A 19,612-nucleotide genomic window follows, 5' to 3' on the forward strand; every position below is an offset into this window, starting at 1 on the left:
CTGCCATTGTTCCCACCTGTTTGTACCAGCAATCATTCTCGCTACTTTCATGTCTGTTACTTCTAACTTATGAATAAGATATCCTGAGTCCACCCAGCTTTCGCTCCCGTAAAGCAAAGTTGGTCTGAAAACAGACCGATGTAAAGATAGTTTCGTCTGGGAGCTGACTTCCTTCTTACAGAATACTGCTGATCGCAACTGCGAGCTCACTGCATTTGCTTTACTACACCTTGATTCAATCTCTCTTACTATATTACCATCCTGGGAGAACACACAACCTAAATACTTGAAATTATCGACCTGTTCTAGCTTTGTATCACCAATCTGACATTCGATTCTGTTGAATTTCTTACCTACTGACATCAATTTAGTCTTCGAGAGGCTAATTTTCATACCATACTCATTGCACCTATTTTCAAGTTCCAAGATACTAGACTGCAGGCTTTTGGCACAGTCTGCCATTAAGACCAAGTCGTCAGCATAGGCCAGACTGCTTACTACATTTCCACCTAACTGAATCCCTCCCTGCCATTTTATACCTTTCAGCAGATGATCCATGTAAACTATGAACAGCAAAGGTGAAAGATTACAGCCTTGTCTAACTCCTGTAAGTACCCTGAACCAAGAACTCATTCTACCATCAATTCACACTGAAGCCCAATTGTCAACATAAATGCCTGTGATTGATTTTAATAATCTACCTTTAATTCCATAGTCCCCCAGTATGGCGAACATCTTTTCCCTCGGTACCCTGTCATATGCTTTCTCTAGATCTACGAAACATAAACACAACTGCCTATTCCTCTCGTAGCATTTTTCAATTACCTGTCGCATACTGAAAATCTGATCCTGACGACCTCTCTGTGGTCTGAAACCACACTGGTTTTCATCCAACTTCCTCTCAAAGACTGATTGCACCCTCCCTTCCAGGATGCCAGTGAATACTTTGCCTGGTATACTAATCAAAGAGATACCTCGATAGTTGTTGCAATCCTTCCTGTTCCCTTGCTTATAGATAGGTGCAATTACTGCTTTTGTCCAATCTGAAGGTACCTGACCAACACTCCATGCTAATCTTACTACTCTCTGAAGCCATTTCATCCCTGCCTTCTCACTAAACTTCACCATTTCAGGTCTAATTTCATCTATTCCTGCTGCCTTATGACAATGGAGTTTATTTACTATCCTTTCCACTTCCTCAAGCATAATTTCATCATTTTCCTCCTCCTCATGAGCTTGGCTGTTTGCATCACCACCATGATGATTTCCTTTTACATTGAGAAGATGTTCAAAATATTCCCTCCACCTCTCCAGTGATTCCCTGGGATCTATTATGAGTTCACCTGAATTACTCAAAACACCGTTCATTTCCTAGATTCTTTATTACTGTCCAGAAAGGTTTCCCAGCTGCTTGACCTAGTCTTTCCAGGTTATTACCAAAATCTTCCCATGACTTCTTTTTGGATTCCACAACTATTTGTTTCGCTCTGTTTCTTTCATCTACGTACCAATCCCTGTCTGCCTTGGCCCTTGTTTGGAGCCATTTCTGATAAGCCTTCTTTTTACGTTTACAGGCTGCTCTCACTTCATCATTCCACCAAGATGTTCGCCTTTTCCCATCTTTACACACAGTTGTTCCTAGGCATTCCCTTGCTGTTTCTATTACAGCATCCCTCTATGCCACCCATTCACTTCCTATATCCTGAACCTGCTTACTGTCTACTTCGAAACTTCTCACTAATCATATCCATGTACTTCTGTCTAATTTCCTCGTCCTGGAGACTTTCTACCCTTATTCGTTTGCAGACAGATTTCACTTTCTCTACCCTAGGCCTAGAGATACTTAGTTCAATACAGATCAGATAGTGGTCTGTATCATCGAAAAATCCGCGAAAAACTCATACATTCCTAACAGATTTCCTGAATTCAAAGTCTGTTAAGATATAGTCTATTATGGATCTGGTACCCCTAGCCTCCCATGTGTAGCGGTGAATAGCCTTATGCTTGAAGAATGTACTCGTAACAGCTAAACCCATACTAGCACAGAAGTCCAGCAAACGCTTCCCATTCCCATTAGCTTCCATATCTTCTCCACATTTACCAATCACCCTTTTGTATCCTTCAGTTCTATTCCCAACTCTCGCATTGAAATTGCCCATTAGCACTATTCTATCCTTGCTGTTGACCCTGACCACGATGTCACTCAATGCTTCATAAAACTTGTTAACTTCATCCTCATCTGCACCCTCACATGGTGAATACACGGACACAATTCTTGTCCTAATTCCTCCCACTGACAAATCTACCCACATCATTCGCTCATTTACATGCCTAACAGAAACTATGTTGCGTGCATTGGTATTCCTGATAAAGGGCCCTACCCCAGACTCTGCCCTTCCCTTTCTAACACCCGTCAAGTACACTTTATAATCTCCTATCTCTTCCTCGTTATCTCCCCTTACCCGAATATCACTTACTCCTAGCACATCCAGATGCATCCTCTGCTGACTCAGCCAGTTCTACCTTCTTTTTTCCATAAGCCCCATTAATATTGATAGCTCCCCATCGAATTCCATTTCGTTCGCCAAGTTGTTTCCAAGGAGTCCCTCACCTGTCAAATGGGAGTGGGACTCCATTACTCTCATAGGTCCGAGGCTTGCTTAAAGTGTTCTGAGCTCGGTAAATTCATGAAGCAGGATGCTGTTCTACTTGCACATAGTCCAAGTGAGGATCTCTCCTCTAACGGGTTATGGACCACTGGTGAATTGTATAGTCCTAGCCGCCTGAGCACAAGGAGGGCCACGACTCAGAATATGTCCGAGATGCCCACTCCCATTCCATAGCAACTGGCATCCCGACTCTCAGGACCACTTACTAGGCCACTCAGCCGTTGCCCATGGTTCACGAACTAGGACGTGACTACAGTAACCCACAAACGTGACAGTAGGTCGTGCCAAAAGTATTAGCAGCAGAGTCTGCACTGCATCATTACAGTACCGGTACCTGTATTTATACCACACAGGCTATAGTTGACCTATTAAACTTTTTTTTTCCTAGTGGTCTTATGGCGACAATGGGATAAGAAAGGATGGAGTGGGAAGGAAGCGGCTGTGGCCTTAATTAAGGTACAGCCCCAGCATTTGCCTGGTGTGAAAATGGGAAAATATGGAAAACTACCTTCACGGCTGCCGACAGTGGGACTCGAACTCACTATCTCCCGGATGCAAGCTCACAGCTGCACGCCCCTAACCGCACGGCCAACTCGCCCGGTACCGTACGGTACCTATTAAAGTTAGACCAGCTTTTAACTTACTGAATAGATGTAGGCCTAGGCTGGTATCCCACAAACTACTTTTTGGCGCTTTTCGGAAACGCCGCGGTGCCGGAATTTCGTCCCACGTGACTTCTTTTAAGTGCCAGTAAGTCTACCGACAAGCGGCTGAAGTATTTGAACTCCTTCAAATAACAAGGCCTCAGCTAGGATCAAATTACCCAAATCATTTCTCATATGTTCAACTTTCTCTATTGTCCGAGAACCTCGATAAAGACAAAGATTTTAAGTTTTATTAGCATTAGCAGGACGAATCTTAGTATACCGATACCCTTCCACCCGGTGAAACAAATACACTGAAATAGGAAGATACTTTGTGTGACCATAATTTGAATCTGTGCACTCTCTTGTACCAATTGATAACATGCAGAAGAGATATGAAGATAGTTCCTGAGCTAAGACAAATATTTGGCTAAGAGCATGCGTCTTCACAATATAGCACCTTTTGGTTGCAACTTGCAACTAACGATCACGTTGCCGATGTTCAGTATTACTGTTTAGTGTTCTTTCTTCTTTCTTTCTTGATACTCATGGACTCTTTCACTGTTGTCCAGCCACTATGCGAATAATGAAATGAATCACAATGTTTAGCGTTTACTACTTTACTATATGCGTTGCTGTTGCAGCACGGAAGCGCGGTCTACTGGCAGTTTTGCCAACAGCCATTTCCCGCTATCGGTATATCAACTGTTTTAAAATAATATTTAGCGGAGGAAAATAGCTGTTGGTCGTAGGTGGTTAGAACATCCTACTACATTTCCGAAGATTTACTCATGTAGATATATCTGATACATGCAAATGTGTCTACATATCAAATTATTGGATCGCTTGCCCAGAATTAGGAGTGGCAAGATTGCAAAGCTAAATATGTGGTTGAAGGATCAGTTTAAGGGGAAGAACCTCTTTAAACTTATCTTAATAAAACTTGAGTAACAGTATCACCGGCAAAGATCCAGTCCATAGTCTTTGACACTTTCCTGACAGTGCCTAAGTGTATATGAATAATAGAAATACATTAGTTACTAGTAAACAGTGATGGGAAGAGTACAATAAAAAAGTAATTGGGCACGATTATAGTTACTTGGGAAATATTTTGCTCAACTACGAATGTACTGGAGGTACACCCGCCCCGTTTATTTAAATTAAGCGCCTTCGATAAGGTTCTCATTAAAGTAAAGTTTGAAACGACTATTACAAGAACTTTGAACATTTCTCAACTGATGTCGCTAATATAAACTTATGTTGTGCCCTCTGGTGTGAAGATGAACTATTAATTCTAGAGTAATTTGGTATGTTAAGGTTTTCTAAACTGAATTGTTATGCTTTGTTTTCGGTGTGTCAAAGTTTGCAACACTTCTATCTCTTCCCGCCAGCTTAAGATGTTATCTAATGACAAACTTTGTACTTTTATTTTTCTACCAATCAAAATTTTCTGGTATTTATTTTATTATCCAATAAGAACTGGGGGTGTGTCGGGCCTTAGCCCAGAGTTTTCTGGAACCTTCCCCCTACTATAAAAGCTGGCACCTCATGGACCAAATTGTCTTTGTTGATCACTCCAGTCTACAGAGTGTGTATTAGTAACGAAGGCGGGGGCGCCTCGTCCATCTTCGGGAGGTCCACCAGCTCAAGGTAATGGCAGATTCCGTATAACCGTGGCCTTAATTAAGGTACAGCCCCAGCATTTGCCTGGTGTGAAAATTGGAAACCACGGAAAACCATCTTCAAGGCTGCCGACAGTGGGATTCGCACCCACTATCTCCCGGATACAAGCTCACAGCTGCGCGACTCTAACCGCACGGCCAACTCGCCCGGTACTGATTTTTTTCATTTGGGACTGGAATTATACAAAAGTTTGCAAGGAGTAGGAATTGATTACCGTACCATGCTTCGTTTTGTGTGTGTGTTTTCTTTAGCACTGAGGCATTAGGGGAGACTAAACGTGATACCGGTACCTTGAAATTTTCGAAAATATATTTTTCCCATCATTTTAATTACTTTTAGCACTTGAAGAAATACCTGTGTTTAATTTTAAGAACGTCGTTGGAATGTCTTTGGAAGTACTCAGGGGCGTAACAAATGTGTTATGGGCCCGCCTCCCAGAGTAAAAATTCGGGTCCCCACAAGAAAATGTAAAACCTATGAGTAACTTAATATAAATTTAATTACAGCGGGTAGAAGTAAGCAATATATTGTAAAGTTATATGAACAAAGGGATTATTCGTTATTATACGATTATTACTAAATAATTTTTAGTAGGTTTTATTTGACTGACTCCGAGGTTTAACAACTAAGCTGCTGAACTGCCAACCATGAACCACTTAGATGTTCCGGCTTTAACTTTAATTGGTTTAATTTTTCAGTAACTGCAGAACTATACTCCGTGACCGATACCGAAGTCTCGGTTATATAATAATTTATTCGATTACAACACAGAAAAGTATGCGAACAAAAATAAATCAAAGACTGTTCAAGGAAAGTCTGAAAAATATCAAACTGTACAACTTTTAAGCCTATTATTAATTTTTCACAAAGAGAGCTCGTTCGAAACTGTTCGTAATGGAGTGGCTATGGGAAGTCCACATTCGGCCGTAGTGCCTAATTTCTTTATGGAGCATTTTGAGGAGGAGGCTATTGCTTCTGCGCTCGTCAAACCTAAGATATAGTGGAGGTATGTTGATGATACATTTGTGGTCTGCACAGAAGGTCCTCAGAAATTCTTCTATTTCCAAACCACCTAAATCAGCAACATCCTTCAATTAAATTCACTATGGAGATGGAGTCGGACGGATGCCTTCCTTTCTTGAATGTTCTAGTAAGAAACAAACCAGACGGTTCCTTAGGACATACCGTCTATCGTATGCCTACCCACACAAATCGCTATCTTCGTGCAGAGTCTCACCACCATCCAGCACAAAAGCAAGACATTCTTACGACACTCACCAAGAGGGCGAGACGAATTTGTGAGCCATCAAATATCCAGGTGGAGACGGACATACTCAAAGTTACGTTCAAGGGTAATGGTTACAGCGATTTGCAGATTCATAGAGCCCTGCATCCCAGAGAAACGACCAAGCAAAGCTCACAGAAGGAAGAAGTGAAGGGAACTGCCTACCCGCATTACATTCACAACACCACAGGTCGAATGGCCAAGGTCTTTCGCAAACATATGATAAAAACCGTGTTTGGCACCGTCACTAAAATTGCTCACAGTCTGGGTAAAACAAAGGACAAATTGTCCCCACTATTACATCCTGGGGTATACGAAATTCCCTGTACTTGCGGTAAGGTATACATTGGCCAAACGTGCCGATCCACTGGTACTCGAATCAAGGAACATGTACGAAATATTCGTCTCAACCATCCAGACAAATCATTAATAGCTGAGCAAGCTCTATCGTCAGGTCATGATGTCGTGTTCCAAGATGTTCCAGCTCATACCCACAGTAGACACTACAGGTCCAGAATTATACGGGAAGCTGTGGAAATACGTAGAAATCTTAACAATTTCAACAGGGACGCTGGCTATCAATTAAGATGTGGTTGTCAGCCATTAACGATTTACGTAGATAGTTCTCATCCCTGTCCCTTCACTAATGTTATTTCGTTTCGCTCTTTTCTAAAAACGTACATTCCTCATCGGTTGATGTTTCATTCCTGGCTTGTGTCAAAGTTATACTTTCATATGTGCGTACATATGTTATGTTATGTGACCCTCTCGGACTGATTCTGATGGTTCAGTTAGCTTCCGCTTCGAACGCTAGCGCTGTACCGCGTCTGGGGGCCATCTGGTGACGAATGAGCGTACCACTTCCAGTTCTATTATAACGTCCAGATTCAAACCTCATTGTTTGAAAAGCCTTTCTCGTGGACAGTCAAGATTTTCTTCTGAAGACGCTGAGGAAAGTTATCTGCGAAACGTAAAGAATTACAAGTAATTATCTTGATGCGGCATAAGCCCAAAAGCCTATATCATGTCTATAAGCTTGATTGGGTTTTGGAGGGGTTTGTAAGGAGATGCCACTTGTCACACTACGACAGGAAGGAGTCAAGGTAAGGGTGTAGGAGGTTGTTCATTCTAGTGACGGAGGGAAGGATTGCTAGATTTGCAATATCATCCGCGAATTGAAATAACTGAATGGGGGCGGGTGGTTCAGGAAAATCTGATACGAACAAGATGAAGAGTATGGTGGATAGTGACGAGCCTTGAGGAACACCCCAGGACATGGAAAGTGAAGGGGAGAGTTCACGATTAATGGATATCCTGGAAGATCGGTGTGAGAGTAAGAGGCGATGAGGCGAATGTAGGTAGCGGGCAGGGCAAATAAGTGGCGTGCCAAACAGAGTCGAAAGCCTTGTTGAAATCGAAAGTAATGAGAAGGTAGGGTTTTCCATGGTTGAGGTGGTCGGAGGCTATTTGGATGAGCTTGAGGAGTTGGTCGTGGGAGAAATGAAATGGCGTATGGCTTTTAGTGCCGGGAGTGTCCGAGGACTGTCGTGGGAGGATAGGCTGGGACGGAAACCTCCTTGGAAAAGTGGGAGAAGGTGATGGGACGACAGGTGGGAGTGGAGGTGGCGGACCAGTTTTTTATTTAGAAATTTGGCTAGGACGGAGATAAGACATATTGGTCGGTACGAGTCTAGGTCGGACAGGGGTTTTACGGATTTGGGAAACAGAGCATGATGGATTTCTACCAGGCGGTTGTGTAGAAGCCGGTGTGGAGGATGAAAGTGGAAAGGGTGGCTAGAAGTGTGAAGAGGATGGGAGGGGCGTCACGGATAACGGATATTGTCGTGGCCGGGTGCGGTGTTGCGAGTTTTAGAGAGAGCGATATGAATATCGGTGGGGGTGAATGGAGGGTGTGTGCGCAGCATAGGGTATGAGTTCAGGAAAGTATTGGACGTTATGATGGAGTGGTTCATCAGCAAGTCAGAAGATTTGGTTGCTGAAGTGCCAGGCGAAATGTTCAGAGAAGATCTCCAGCTTTTCCCTGGTGTTAGTTGGAACCTTTTCTTGGTGAATTATAAGACAGGTAGTGGTTCTATGCCGTTCGAGGAGGCTGGAAAGACGATGAACGGTGCCGGTATTGGGAGGGAAGAACATGTACGGAGTTAAGAGATGTACAGGTTCGAGACCATGAGCAACATTTTTGAGCGATAAGGTAGTTACGTACTACACGGATTATTTGGCGGTGAAGGCGAAGAAAATAGGTGTCACGGGTGCGAGTGTAATCCTGGAGATAGGATTAGGAAAGTTTCTGGAGACGGAGAAATTTAGACGGGAGGTGCGGTTTGGAGGGGGAATGTAAAGTGGTGGGGATGATGGCTTGGAAAGCAGAGGTGATAGATGATTGCAGGAGATCCTGAAGGGTATCAACTGAGGCCTGGTCGGTCAAGGGTGGGGCGAGTGTGGGAGCGTATTGGAGAGGGCGGAGGGATATGAATTCCAATTGGCTCGAGCGGAATTGGGTACTGGTTGGGGTGATGTGTTTGTGGATGCGTGGTGAGTGGGGATTTGTAAAAGAACAGGAAGATGATCACTGCCAGTGCTGGGAAGGAGTGTAAATTCATGATATATTTGAGAGAGTTATGGCTGATGATTGCATCAGGTGTGGTCTAAGATGAGGGGCGTGTTGGGCCAGGGAGTGAGATAAGGGAGGCATCGATGTCACTGAGGAGGGAGTAGAGGCTGTGCATTTCTCGAACGGAACTTTGAAATTTAGGTTGGCAAGAAGAATGCAGTGCGGAAACGTTCTGCTGAGCTGGGTGAGGTAATAATTATAATTTCGTGTGGCCATTTCTAGCCGGGTACAGCCCTTTTAAGGCAGACCCTCCGATGAGGGTGGTCGGCATTTGCCATGTGTAGGTAACTGCGTGTTATTGTGGTGGAGGATAGTGTTTTTGTGGTGTGTGGGTTGCAGGGATGTTGGGGACAGCACAAGCCACTGGAATTAACCTATGAAGGTTAAAATCCCCGACCCAGCCGGGAATCGAAACCGAGACCCTCAGCCAACGAGTCGGACTAAACTCGTGTCCTCATCCGGAGGTAGTGCAACTCTTTTCAGGCACACCCCCAATGGAGGTGAGCTGCTTGTACCGTTTTAGCCACATACCAGCCCTCCTGCCATTCTTAAACTTCTAGCAGTACCGGGAATCGAACCCGGGCCACCAAGGACGGCAGATAATAGTGCTAAATGTTACGCTACGGAGGCGGACTGTGAGTGAGATAATCTAGTGGGAGGGGTTGGCTGGAACGCGTGTAAATTGTAGCGAGATGTAGGGGCGAAGGTAGACTGTGGCTGCTATGGATTCTGGAAAGTTAAGGGTATGGGGGGAACGTGGGGGCGAGTGGGAAAGGAACCTTTTATAGCTATTGCTGATCCCCCTTTCCGTGGTCTTCAGGGTGATCTGCTCGATGAAGTGTGTATCCAGGAAGATGGGCTGGGGTTCTGGCGCGGAGCATGGTTTCGTTGAGTAAGATGGTGTGGACTGGGTGCTGCTGGATGAGAGTCAGAAGGTGGATACGCTTGGTGGAAAATGACTGAATATTTACGAATAGAATGGAGATGGGGGGGGGGGGGAGGAGGAATTCACACGTTTGGGTCGACAGGTGATGGTGATTATTGTTTTAAGAGAAAGTACATCTTGGCAATCATCCTCTATATAACACTAATCAGAGAGAAAAACTGGAAGGGGCCCGACACTTCGAAAAATGAAGATATCGGCCAAAGGAAGACAAGGGCCACGAAGGGCATGAAAATGAAAGACTCCCTAGCCCTCGCAAACCTAATAGCGTCGGGGTCGGAAAAGAACGAGAATTGACCAAGGGAGGTCGAATAGGATAGATGAAAGTGAGGAGCCTGGCACAAGTAAGTGGAAGCAATGCCAGGACTCAGCTAAGGGCCCCGTGGTCGCCAACCCACGCTCCAAAGTTCAGAGCCCCTGGGGCCCCTTTTAGTCGCCTCTTACGACAGGTAGGGGATACCGTGGGTGTTATGCTACCGCCCCCACCCACAGGGGGATTTGGGTCGACAATCCATCAAACAAGGGTCTCCAAACGGGTGAATTGATAATGGGTGTTTAGGCCTGAGTGGGTGGTGACAAAACGGAGGTTTAAAATCTGATTGGCCGCTGCTTGAAGGTGAGAGGGGACTAATGGTCGGTGATATGGGAATAAGTTGAGGAGAGTAAGGGGGGTGAAGCGAATGATATATTCAATGGTAGGAGGAGGGAACTATGAGCGGGTGAGATCTATAGGTGGGTCAACGGTTCTGACGGAGGCGATGAGTTCGAGTCGATTGTCAGGGGAAGGAGGACGGGCCTTACAGAGACGGGAGTAGGTGGGATGTGATTCACCACACGTGTTGCAATGAGGGGGTTGTGCGGTGTTGGGGTATTTTGGAATAGGATGTTGCTGCCAACAGTGTCCACAGATAGGTGTCGGTGCTTTGCAATCTGACGTGTTGTGGACGTTGTACTGTAGACACCGTTCGCAGCATAGGGGTTGTGGAGGAGGGGCTTTTGAGAGCTTCACTCGATGGTGCTGACGTTATATTGAAACACCTGTGGATATAATTCTATCAAGATTCGCCAGGATTTCGGAGTCTGGAATATCCGGGTCGATCCCCTCTGATGACACAGCTGAAGAGACTGTGTCGGGGCGGATGGGGAGGAGTCTTTTGTTTGGGTTGAGAAGGAGTTTTAAATGGTAAAGTGGAGCCCAGTTGGTGTGCACCTACTTTGAAAGACGGCTGGCGGCTTCTTCACTGGTGACTTTGATGAGGTATCCATGGTTGGTAGGCCTGATGTCTGCATTGTCTTCACGGCGAAAATTAAAGCGGATACGTGTTCGGAAGATCGTATGCGATGAACGGAAGTCAGGGGATGGGTTCTGAAGGAGAAATATATGGGTAGCTTGGGGTGGTTTTGGCAGGAAGCGGGGTTTAGTGATAGGACGATGAGTGCCGGTAAAGGGAGGAAATTCGGTGTTGGATGATGTATTTATAGGTAGAGCCCTGCGCGGATATTCTTCTTTTCCTACCTCTTTTCCCACATCTGTGGGATCGCAGGTGCGAATTGCGTCGCACGTGTGGATTTGGCCCTGTTTTACTGCCGGATACCCTTCCTGATGCTAACCCTATATGGAGGGATGTAATCACTATTGCGTGTTTCTGTGGCGGTTGGTAGTGTAGTGTGTTGTCTGAATATGAAGAGGAAAACATTTAGGACACACACAAACACCCAGTACCCGGGTCAGAAAAATTAATCAGAGGCGATTAAAATCCCCGACCCAGCCAGGAATAGAACCCGGTACCCTTTGAAACGAAGGCCTCAACGCTGACCATTCAGCCAATGAGTCAGACAGAGCCCTGCGCGGATATACAAAATAATATCCGCATCCGCTCCACATCCGCCTTCATTCGCACCCGCATCCGCATCCGCGAATGGTTATCCGCGGATATTATAAATATTTATCTACAGTATATTACACCCAAGGTATTGAAACGGATAGATCTGTTAACGTAATACAATAGGCTTGACACCTGGCACCAGAACCTTTACATTCACAGGTTTATCAGGGATCTTCTCTTGCGGCAATTGCCGACGTATTGATCTTAGTTCCTTGCTTCCATTAATTGCGGGCAGGACAAGTTAGGTTAGGTCAGATTTACGGCTTTATGACCTCAAGGCTCTATATATTGGGTCGATGCATAAGTTTGTGCGGTACTATTTTGGGTTGGCAACAATGCGGTGTGAAGGGACTGCTTATCACTATTCCATTGTTTTAACTGAGTATGGAGTTTGTGTGTTGTGAAACGCAGGTTTTCTTATTCGTGAATGTATTATTTGTGTATATTTCAGACAAACGGATATAGAATGTCAAGTTGAGAAAGGTGAGCATTTCTGACATATTTTACTATTTCAGTTTAATCGAGGATCCAGTGCATCAGGTGCTGCGAAAACAATTTTTGAAGTGTACGGGAATGAAGCAACTGCTGATAGAACAACACAAAAATGGTTCTTCCTCTTTCGAGCAGGACGGTTTGACTTGTCTGATGATCCACGTTCTGGAAGATCTTCAGATTTTGACGAAAATCTCTTGAATGAGTTGCTTCATGAGAATCCTCGTCAAACAACGCGAGAAATGGCACAAGTTTTGGAATGTGATCAGTCAACTATTGTACGCCATTTGCATTCGATGGGTAAGGTACAGAAACTGGATATATGGGTACCACATGTGCTAAGTGACAGTAACAAAAATCAACGAGTAAACATCTGTTCGTCATTCTTGCCCGGCACCGGTTGGCATGTGATTGGCACGAAGCATTCCTTTCGAACATTCTCACCGGTGAAGAGAAATGGTGCCTGTATGTCAACATGAAGAACATGAATGACAGCAATGACATTTACAGTAAGATACAAAAGTTGAAAACTAGAAAAGCTGCAGGAATTGATAAGGTTTCGGGGGATATACTAAAGACAATGGGTTGGGATAGAGTACCATATCTGAAGTACTTGTTTGATTTTTGTTTGCATGAAGGAACTTTACCAAATGAATGGAGAGTTGCTATAGTAGCCCCTGTATGTAAAGGAAAGGGTTATAGGCATAAAGCTGAAAATTACAGGCCAGTCAGTTTGACATGCATTGTATGTAAGCTTTGGGAAAACATTCTTTCTGATTATATAAGACATGTTTGCAAAATTAATAATTGGTTTGACAGAAGGCAGTTTGGATTTAGGAAAGGTTATTCCACTGAAGCCCAACTTGTAGGATTCCAGCAAGATATAACAGATATCCTGGATTCAGGAGGTCAGTTGGACTGTATTGCGATTGACTTATCTAAGGCATTTGATAGGGTAGATCATGAGAAACTACTGGCAAAAATGAGTGCAATTGGACTTGAAAAAAGAGTGACTGAATGGGTGGCTCTGTTTCTAGAAAATAGAACTCAGAGAATTAGAGCAGGTGAAGCTTTATCTGTCCCTGTAAAAATTAAGGCAGTATTATTGGATCTTTATGTTTTCTTATATATATCAATGATATGTGTAAAGAAGTGGAAACCGAGATAAGGCTTTTCGCAGATGATGTTATTCTGTACAGAGTAATAAATAAGTTACAAGATTGTGAACAACTGCAAAATGACCTCGATAATGTTGTGAGATAGACAGTAGGCAATGGTATGATGATAAATGGGGATAAAAGTCAGGTTGTGAGTTTCACAAATAGGAAAATTCCTCTCAATTTTAATTACTGCGTTGATGGGGTGAAAGTTCCCTTTGGGAATCATTGTAAATACCTAGGTATAAATATAAGGAAAGATCTTCATAGGGGTAATCACATAAATATGATTGTAAATAAAGGGTACAGATCTCTGCACATGGTTATGAGAGTATTTAGGGGTTGTAGTAAGGATGTAAAGGAGAGAGCATATTTGTCTCTGGTGAGACCTCAACGTGAGTATGGTTCCAGTGTATGGGACCCTTACCAGGATTACTTGATTCAGGAACTGGAAAAAATCCAAAGAAAAGCAGCTCGATTTGTTCTGGGTGATTTCCGACAAAAGAATAGCGTTACAAAAATGTTGCAAATTTGGGCTGGGAAGACTTGGTAGAAAGGAGACGAGCTGCTCGACTAAGTGGTATGTTCCGAGCTGTCAGTGGAGAGATGGCGTGGGAGGACATCAGTAGACGAATAAGTTTGGATGGTGTCTTTAAAAGTAGGAAAGATCACAATATGAAGATAAAGTTGGAATTCAAGAGGACCAATTGGGGCAAATATTCGTTTATAGGAAGGGGAGTTAGGGATTGGAATAACTTACCAAGGGAGATGTTCAATAAATTTCCAGTTTCTTTGCAATCATTTAAGAAAAGGCTAGGAAAACAACAGACAGGGAATCGCCACCTGGGCGACTGCCCTAAATGCAGATCAGTAGTGATTGATTGATTGATTGATTGATTGATTGATTGATTGATTGATTGATTGAAGAAGAGGAAAGAGTGGTTCAGTACATCAAAAAAAATACTCCCCGTGCCAAGGATAGTGCCCACCCACAGTAAATTATTTTGTGTGTTTGGTGGAACAAAGATGGCATTCATCACCATGAACTTCTTCCGAAAACGTAACGATTACCTCTGCTGTGTATAGTGACCAGCCAAGACGGCTTGCCGTTGCATTTGACGACAAAAGACGAAGACAACAACCAGTCTTCTTGCTCCATGATAACGCTCATCCGCATACAGCGCAACTGACCAAAGGTGTGATTGTTGAAATTGGCTGGGAACCTCTTCCTCATCCTGCGCATTGCCCTGACCTTGCCCTTCAGATTTCTATCTTTTCCGCTCTCCTTCTAACCACATTCGGGGGCAAGTGTTTCCTGATGAAGCTTCTCCTGACCAATGGCTAACAGATTTCTTTCAGTCAAAACCAAAACAGTTCTACAGGCGAGGCATTCAACTGCTACCTGAACGCTGGCAGAAGGTCATACAGAGTGGAGGTGAATACATCACTGAGTGATTGTAATTGTGAGTTACCGGTACAGTGCGTGACAGTGACAGTAAAAATAAAAATATATAAAATATAAGAACGGCACGAACTTATGCATCGACCCAATATATTACCATTCTCCCGTACTCCTGTCAAGGGTCACCTAAACACAAGCAGAAATAAGAGTATACCTGAGTGAAAATCAATAATCATCATTATTTTGAAATTATCCCGACGGTTGGGGCCAGCCGTTAGGTCCAGCCCTGGACTCTTTTCCCGAATGCAGGGGCGTAGAGTCACGGTAGAGCCGTGGCCACCTCTCCTCCGCTCGGTTGGCCGGTCAGAGTACAGCGCTGTTGGACCACGGACAAGCCGTGGCCTCTTAAGGGACGAAACCCAAGGGCCGAAACCCACTCTGCATCTACCGACGCCAATAAACAAGACCTGTCAGGAAACTCATGTTTTTGCTAGCGCGGAATGAAGCGGAGAGCAGGAGAAATGCTCTTCATTCCACTCAGCCCAGCTGCCGTTGTCATAGAAACCTCCGTACTGCTAATGTAGCAGAAAATATTGGCCCTTTTTTCTGTCAAATCCCTCACAGTCTAGGTGGCTTTCTTGGTGTTAATTAGTTCGTATCTGCGCTCTTATTAAGTCGTTTTCATCACTCACTGTTCTTCCTTCTTTTTTCTCTCTTGTGACTTCCCGATAACTTTCTATGAGAGTACGGTACGGTAACACTATTAAGCAGTGTGACCAGGAAGCTAGAGAAGGTAAACTCATGTAGGCCTACTTAATGATACAAAGTAACGTGCGTGCTGCAGATTTCACTGGTGTGTCTGTTCAAGTGCCGGCGGGCTCTAAGAAACACATTAGCACGTGAACCTTCGGTTCTAATGTATATTCGCGCATCCATGCGTAATTTAAAATTGTTAACTTTGTTTCGAACTTCCACGTGATTTTATCAATCAATCGAAAGCATTCGACTTAGGCTATATCGAAGTTCCGTTACAGCGACAGTTGTTCGTTTCGACTGACAATACAGGGAGTGCGCCGAATGCTGTGCTGCCGTACGCGCCCGGAGACTATACGCATGCGTATGCAGATGACTTCATGGTTTATGCACAGATATCCACGTCAGCGAGGAGCACGGTACGGTATGGCCTGTGCCTTTCCGTCTACAAGCACTCTCTAACCAGAGATAGCATTGTAGTTGACATAAGGGTCCGCCACCTGCCTTGTTTCTGTTGGCTGCAGCCTTCCAGAAGTTGCCCGAAGATGTTGCTAGTAATTCTGAACTGTTCTTTGTATTTGTAATCACGGGGAGAAGTTTGCTTTGCGTTGTGGGTGGAGAATCGTTTCAAGTGAAATTCATTTGAGTACCGAGAAAATAATGTGGAACACATTAATTTATGCTTCTTATTAAACCTACTTGAACTCCGTGCTATGTAAAAACCAACAATCTTTTAATGTTCGCTGCAATAGAGCATTTTAACAAAGTTTATGTGAAATGTCACCGAGCACAGTAGCTTCGGCTAACAGTGGTCACGCCTTTATTGCGGGTTTACAACTCTGCATTCGGTAGGCCCTCTGTCGGTTGTCCTAAGAATGGTTTTCCATTCTTCTCAGTAAGACGAATGCCGAGACAGTTTCTTTTGTGGGACACGGGCGCTCCTCAATTTTACCGCATCTCAAATCACCGGAACACATCTCCTGACCTGAGAGAGAGCGTCACCTTCCCTCTAGGAGGCCCACCAATATCCCATCAAGGGTGCGGAATGAAAACGTAGTAGTAGTAGTAGTAGTAGTAGCCGTGCTAGTTTTGTTGTACAATTACAGATTTGTCTAGGATAAAATGAATCCTCAGTTATAGGGGTCCAACCATATTATGACCGTCAAGCAATCCCTGACATCAACTACATCTTCTCGTGTCATCTTTATAATGTGCAGTGGAAAAAATAATAACAACTGTACTTTCAATCAACTTCCAACTACCACTCAACATACAGTGTGTTTATCACCCTAGCAACCAGAGGTGTATAATGCAGTCGCCATGTTCTTAAAGGCACTGATTCAAGACTATAACGTTTGACGTGCTACAATATCGGAAAAAATAACTAAACATACTACATTTGCAGTGTTTACATTTCTTCTTTCTCTCTCTCTCTCTCTGTACGCTTGTGTTTGTATTCTGTAAGGATTTCAGAACTATTAAAACTACAAAATCCAAGTACAATAGTATGGAAGATTCATATGTATTCTACGTGTATATTTAGGCCTACTGTTAATATTTTGTATTCCAGTGTATTTGGGCTGGCTGTTTGGTTTGGTATCTAAAGCCAATAAAGGAAAAAAAATACATATTGTGAGTGGAGAAGGAACCATACAAGGAACGTTTAGTGAAATAATTAACGTAATTTATTATAATATTTTTTCTGATTTGATTCTTCGGTACATTTGAGACGTGAATGTGAATCCCATAAAAATTTGGTCACGATCACCCACTGAAATGAAATGGCGTATGGCTTTTAGTGCCGGGAGATCCCAGGACGGGTTCGGCTTGCCAGGTGCAGGTCTTTTAATTTGACACCCATAGGCGACCTGCGCGTCGTGATGAGGATGAAATGATGATGAAGACAACACACACACCCAGCCCCCGTGGCAGGGAAATTAACCAATGATGGTTAAAACTCCCGACATTGCCGGGAATCGAACCCGGGACCCCTGTGACCAATGGCCAGCACGCTAACCATTTAGCCATGGGATCGGACACGATCCGCCACTGATCTGTTCTAAGCAACAATTCTATTCGAAAGGAGGGAATTTCTGCCGGAGAATATTCACAGAGTACTTCGGGTAGGAAGCGACCAAAATCTGAAGATTCTCCATCGTCGCCATAAGGTCTATCTGTGTGGGTGCGACGTAAAAAAAAAAAATCTAAAGAGTATCAATTCCATTGTGATGATTTCGACTAACGAGTAATAAGAGACATTATAGGGGACATATATTTGGTACAGAAAGTCGTTCCCACAGCTCTGAAATGTTGCTGCCGTTCAGGAAAGAATGAACTTTCTATGGAAGGCAGACGCTTCGAAGAGATTGTTGCATTTCATGGGATGCAAGTGGAAGTGATGTGGTATAGCAACAGGAATATATTAAACTAGCAAGATACCCGTGCTTCGCTACGGTATTATACTGAAATTTATAATTGAATGTTGTTTTAGATATATAATCAGCCGAAATTCGCGATCTGAATCGTTTTCTGCGAGAATCTGCCAAAATTCGCGATCTGACTCGTTTTCTAATAGATTATGGCAAGTTTCCTCCCATTTTTCAATCTTTATTTCCAGCAATCGATTTCGTACTTCCCAGGCTAGGTCCAGGTATTCCACCCTGTCAGTTGGGTCCCTAAATCTTTGCCATCTTTTCTTATAAGCATTTTTAATATGGAACAAATCCTTCAGGAGATCCGGCGTGGTGTCGTCTTGGGTGCCTTGGCGGTACTGAACCCGCGGCCAGACTGCATTCTTAGTCATTACCCGTCCAGGACCCGTTTCCACCGCGGTCCGCACATTTGACGACGGTCCAGAACATTATTATTATTATTATTATTATTATTATTATTATTATTATTATTATTATTATTATTATTATAGATGTTCTGGACCCCACAGCAAGATGCAAGACCGCTACTTGGCGGTAAATTACATCTGCTGCCATTGTTATTGTTGAGAATGTGACCAGCACCAATGTCGCGCGTAGGCAAGTGTGCGGGATTTCTGGCGATACGAATGACATACTTCCGTGCATTATTGACCTTATTATAGAGGTGAACAATTGGACGGTCAATCTCATTCCTATCGTTTATTTCAAATGTGTTTACATTTTTATTCATATGCCAGGAGAATCTACTGTAATATAAGAACGTTCTCCGAAGGAAAAGTTGGCTGTTGAAAACGAACCCAGGAAAGATTAAAAAGATCGGTTTATGATCAGAATAAGTACATCGAAAATATACAGCCTGCTTCCAGTCATTCGACAGGGTCAGGAATGGAATGAATAAAGCCACATCTAGCGGCGACAGTAGGAATTGTGCCGGTTGCCGAAGCACTCCTCTGGGGCAATGGATAATGAATGACAAATGAAATGAAATATTGGACAGTGTTGCTGGAATGAATGATGACAGGGAAAAGTGAAGTATCCGGAGAAAAACCTGTCCCGCCTCCGTTTTGTCCAGCACGAATGTCAGATGGAGTGACCGGGATTTGAACCACGGAACCCAGCTTTGAGAGGCCGGCGCGCTACCGCCTGAGCAACGGAGGCTCCTTATAAGTACATTATGAACAGCAAAATCAATTGGTCTCACCTCCTTTTACACCCCACCGCCGTTAAGTTTATTTACACCCCCCCCCCAAAAAAAAAATTAAAAGAAGGAGTGTTTCTTTATGTTTAAAGGAGATTCCAAACCCCAATGTTCACGTCTATTACCTTGAGTTTGGAGATATAAGTATCCCATTAAAAATAATTCGCTTTTTTTTACTTCCTTTTACACTTCTACCCCCCCCCCCCTTAAGAGAATTTTCCGGCAAAAAATACTTGTTTCTTTAATAGTAAAGGATCTTCTAAATAGCAATTATCACGACTCTAACTTCTTCAGTTTTTGATTTATGTGTCCTCATGAAAGCAATTCAACTCCTTTCCACTCCCGCCCCCCAAGATGGTTTCCCCCACAAAACGCGTATTTCTTTGTTTTTAAAGGAGATCAAAATACCAATTTTCACGTCCGTAACAACTTTAGT

At 43.6% G+C, this 19,612-nt stretch overlaps 1 protein-coding gene across 1 annotated transcript in view; it reads right to left on the reverse strand.

The window, feature by feature from the left end:
• The window catches only part of unc80 (unc80, NALCN channel complex subunit), a 1,117,323-nt gene that overhangs the window by 857,114 nt on the left and 240,597 nt on the right, over nucleotides 1-19,612 (reverse strand). The gene's annotated exons all lie outside the window — the stretch shown is intronic.

This window comes from Anabrus simplex, chromosome 1, assembly GCF_040414725.1.
Source record: "Anabrus simplex isolate iqAnaSimp1 chromosome 1, ASM4041472v1, whole genome shotgun sequence".
Lineage (NCBI taxonomy): Eukaryota > Metazoa > Arthropoda > Insecta > Orthoptera > Tettigoniidae > Anabrus > Anabrus simplex.